Consider the following 5,516-nt stretch of genomic DNA (forward strand, 5'->3'; position numbering starts at 1 on the left):
GTATTTTTAGGCCGTATCTCGGCTGTAAAGCGATACGCTAGAGGAACAAGGATGGCGTGATCGTTGATCCTCTTCTATCTTTCCTCTCTACGGTGCGTCCATACGAGCAATGCAATCGTGTGTATACGGACATACACCTCTACATAGAGAATTTACAATCGAGAATTTATTTCTCAGATTGGTAACCCTGAAGCCGCAGTTTCGCATTGTCACCACGCGAAGTCTCCAATATCAATTCGAAGTTTGGCCGTCACTCATGCCGACCCTTAATCACTTAACCACTTTTCTTCTTGTCGCATTATACTTCACGCGTACTCTTATAAAATATAAACATTATTATCTCACACGTATGTATACGCATCCACATATGATTTTGTTTCTTAAAGCATCCTGCACACTCAAGCGAATAATCGTACATGAGCGATGTGAACGCCGTTTGAGATACAAAATCGCTTTGCATGTGTGCGTGCGAACATACGTACGTGAGCGTCTGAAACTGATCAACAATGAAAAATGTTACAATTCTGGTATACGATTATCATATCCTAGGTTTGACTGCACCAACCTTATTCAAACTGGTCGTAATCAAAAGCTTGCATCCACATTGTATGAGAAAAATGCCGTTAGATTTTTTATGACGGCTGTAGTTCCTGAGATATTTTAATCAAAAGTTTATTAGTAAAACTTCTGATAAGCTACTTTGTAGCGCCGCGGCCCCTGTACATAGGCAAAACTGTTGACAAGTCAGTAAGTATTTTTTTATGTATTTGGCATCGCGACGCTACCGCATCGCTTGATACATATAATTATATATAGACACCTCTTATATAATTGTATGTAATTATAAATATATACATATAATTATATATAGACACCATGTATATAATTGTATGTAATTATAAATATATACATATAATTATATGTATATATTTATACATATAATTATATAGAATATCGTAGAATCTAATTTTTTAGGAAAGGCAAAGTTTGCCTTTCCTAAAAGAAAAGCAAAAATTATTCTAATTATTTGTCAATTATATAGAAGAAAAAGTGCATATAAGGATATATTTTATATCTCTAATTATATACATATACAGAGTATTCAAAAAAACCATTCAATATTTATATGATAGATAAAGGACACACCATACTGAGAAAAAAAAACCTTAGTAAACATAAGTCGAAAGCTCAACCGTTTCTGAAATATAAACATTTTTGTATATTAGCATCATGATCGACTTACTGACTTCTACGTGTCGCATGCGATGTTTACCTCAGTGTTTATAAATCGTATTCTGAATGTCCTCATTCAATTTCCATACATACTTCATAACTCTAACAACACACATGTTCTCCGGACATGTGTGTTGTTAGGAAACAGAAGATTTCACCGGCAATCAGTCAGTTGTTATCAACCGGCGATTGCGGATTTTTGCGATTTGGTAATTACACAGTTACAAAGTATCGTACTGAAAATGTCAGCGTATTACTTTAATGAAGAAATGGCAGATATGCATTTTATATGTGGTCGTCCTAATAGAAGTGCTTTAGCTGCACGACGTCTTTACGTGGAAAAATTTCCTATTTCGAAGAATTCTTTCTTATACACTGTTTCAAAATCTTCACCAATATCTTTGTGAATCAGGCTCATTTAGAACTCGCCACCGAGATTCTGGCAGGCCTAGATCTGTATCGACGCCCAATACAGAAAATCGCATTTTAAGGATAATAGAAGAAAATTCCGGAATCAGCGTAAAAAAGATATCCGATGCCGTAGGAATCGATACTACTCTTGTCTGAAGAACTTCATATACAATTACTCTATCCATACGAACGAGTACAAGCACTCACTCCACCGAATTATCAAGCAAGAATAGAATTTTCAAAATGGCTACTCGTAAAATGTGCTTTAAATCCGAATTTCATATCTTACATTTTATTTACTGATGAAGCTGCATTTACGCGAAATAAAATTACAAATTTCCATAATGATCACGTATGGACAGTAGAAAATCTTCACGCATTTATTCAAACAAACTACCAACACCGATTTTCGTTAAATGTTTGGATGGGCATTATGGGAGATCATCTCATTGACCCTATAATACTCCCAAATCGGCTTTCAGGCGCTGCTTATCTCAATTTCTTGATGTATACATTACCTCAGTTCTTAAAGAATATGCCTTTGGCTAAAAGATTATCAATGTGGTACATGCATGATGGGGCTCCAGCTCATTTTATGCGTAATGTGAGAGAGTACTTAAACACGGTGTTCGGTCAAAGGTGGATTGGACGTAGTGGACCAGTTGCATGGCCTCTCGATCCCCTGATTTAAATCTCTTAGACTTTTTTATAGGGATATTTGAAAAGCATAATGTATTCTTCGCCGATAAATGACTTAGAAGAATTACGTGACCGAATCCAGCGTGCTTGTCAAATAGTTCGACAGAAACCTGGAATTTTCGAAAGAGCTCGCGATTTTGTAAGAAGATGCCAAGCGTGTATGAAAATGGAAGGACATGTGGAACACCTTCTGTAAATATCGAGATAAAGATTTAGATAGATTATCTTCTTCTCACGTCGCATTCGACACACCAGAAGCCAGTAAGTCAATCATGATGCTAACACACAAAAATGTTCATATCTCAGAAATGATTGAGCTTTCGACTTATGTTTACTAAGGTTTTTTTACTCATGTCAGTATGACGTGTCCTATCTACCATATAAATATTGAATGATTTTTTTTAACACCCTGTATATACAAAGTGTCCCATTTTAACCTCCACACCGTAATATCTCGAAATCTGTAAGTTTTCGAAGGAAACTTTTTAGACAAAAGTTGTTTGATTTTGAGGGGGAAAGAAGATAGTAATATTAGTTAGATCTTGGGTGGCGTTGTTAAGAACATATCAAGGTCACATTGAATAAAGTATTTTTTGAGTTATTTTATATCTTAATCTGACATATTTTGATATAAAAAATAAAATATCTCATAAAATATTTAGTTCTCATTATTCTGTACATAAAAGTATTACGGTAAGATCATCGAAAACTAAATATTTTAAAAGGATTAAAGTAATTACATTAAGCAATTAATTTTTATAATATGCATAAAATTCGCCCTCATTATTTGGCATTATTATTTAATATATTTAAATAGGAAAACGAATTTTTAAACAATAAAACATATTAAAGCAACACTTCTTTGTATAACTTTTTATACTTGGCATCTTTTTTTACCTTTTTGGAAAAGATATCTAATCAAAACCATAATCAACATTTTGTTCATCATCAAATTGTTTTTGAAGACCGAAGATCTTAACAACATACTTAATTTTATCAAATTTCTTCATATACCACATCAATATGTCATATAGCACAACTGTAATACAATAAAATATGTAAAAATAGCTATTTGTTTTAACCACAAATTTCTCAAAATTGCACGTGAAGGTGAGAATCATATGTATATAAAAAATATAAAAATTATAATATAAAAAAATTGTTGGAATTGATTACTCTTTCTTTCTTTCTTTTTTTTTTGTTGAACTATGTGATTATCATTCGTGATGCTAATGCACTTAATTTATCAATAATATAATATAGTAATATATGTGTACGTGTGAAAAATTATATATATTTTGTAACAAGTTGCATATCACAAAAGAAATATATAACAGTATGTAACTGTGAGAGTAAACCTCTATGAAATTGGCATCCCATCTTTCAAAAAACTAAATTTTTTTACAAGTTTTAAGTGCACCCCGAAGAGTTCTAGAGTTCCTTATTAATTTTAAAAATAGTTCTGGCGAATTAAACTAAAAAAACCATTGATGAATCTTAGGAGTGCTAACTTCACAAAATGAAATGACTAAATCAGCGATAACATTTTAAATACTAAAAATAATTAATTTTGCCATTAGGATTTCTTTTAGAACTCTTGAGATGCTACCCAGAACTCCCAGCAGAACTGCTAGAACTTTAAAAAATTTTTTTTTGTTTTTCGTTCGACATACAAAAAATCGCGAAAACTTTTTATATATCGGCCTTAACATTTCGAGCATTAAGAGTTATTGGTAGAACTCGTGAGGTGCTACCCAGAACTGTCAATAGAACTGCCAAAACTTTTAAAAAATTTTTTGGTTTTTCATTCAATATATGAAAAATCGTGAAAACTTTTTATATATAGATCTTAGCGCTTCGAGCATTAATAGCTATTGGTAGAACTCGTGAAGTGCTACTCAGAACTCTTAACAGAACTACCAGAACTTTTAAAAAATTTTTTGGTCGCATTCAATATATAAAAAATTGCAAAAAAAGATTTTTTCGGAATGTCGGCGATTTTATCAGAGTTCTGAATAGCACCTCACAAATTCTACCAATAACTATTAGCTCGGAGCGCTAAGACCGATATATAAAAAGTTCTCGCGATTTTTGAATGAAAATTGTATGTTAAATGAAAAATTAAAAAAAATTTTTTTTAAGTTTTGGCAGTTCTGTTGGGAATTCTGGGTAGCACCTTAAGAGTTCTAAAAGAAATTCTAATGGCAAACTTAATTATTTTTAGTAGTTATAATGTTTTCGCTGATTTAATCATTTCATTTTGTGAAGTTAGCATTCCTAAGATTTATCAATAGTTTTTTTAACTTAATTCGCGCCAGAACTATTTTTAAAATTAATAAGGAACGCTAGAACTCTTCGGGATCCACTCAGAATTCTAAAAGAACTTTAGTTTTTTAAAAGATAGGGTGCCAACTTCATAGAGGTTGAGTACCTAATCGTGAGAATTGAGATTTCTTGTCTAAATAAATTATCTTAGGCTGGATCGAATAAATTTTTCCCTACCTCGTTCATGAATTGCTAAATATAAATGCTCAAATATTACTTGTGATTAGGTCACATGTTTCCGTTTACGATGATCAATCAATGAATACGTTCTATAAATTAGCCAGTTCTTTTCTCAAATTTAGTAATGGTTTATCGCGCGTTGCAAGAATCCGATGTCGCGTCCCGAATGCTCCAAGAAACCAGCAGCAGTCTCGCAATATTTCTTAATAAAGTAAATGAATTATCATCTGAATCTATCCTCTCTGTCTACTTCTCTTACATATACATACATACATATATACATACACGGTCGAACAATTAAGTTTCGAGACTTGCTTGGCATTTCCGAACGTTTGATCCGTTTGTGCTACCATTTTAGTGGGTTATTCACGACTCAACACTGATACAAGTTTTAAATTATTTGGTTCAATAGTTAATGAGATACAAACACGCAAAGTTTTGTGTTACAAAATTTTGTTTAAAAATCGGTGTAATAGAAGGAATGCTTGACAACGCGCAAACATCAAATTCTGCGTTAAATTGAAAAAGTCTCCAACAGAAACGTTACAAATGATTCAACAAACCTATGAAGAGTCAGCTATGCATAAGAGTAGGGTTTCGAAGATACAGATGACAAAAAAAAAACGTGAATCAAATTTTGAAAGAGTTTGCTTCAGAGGACTAGGCTT

This window comes from Formica exsecta, unplaced genomic scaffold (assembly GCF_003651465.1).
Source record: "Formica exsecta isolate Colony F162 unplaced genomic scaffold, ASM365146v1 scaffold242, whole genome shotgun sequence".
Classification (NCBI taxonomy): domain Eukaryota; kingdom Metazoa; phylum Arthropoda; class Insecta; order Hymenoptera; family Formicidae; genus Formica; species Formica exsecta.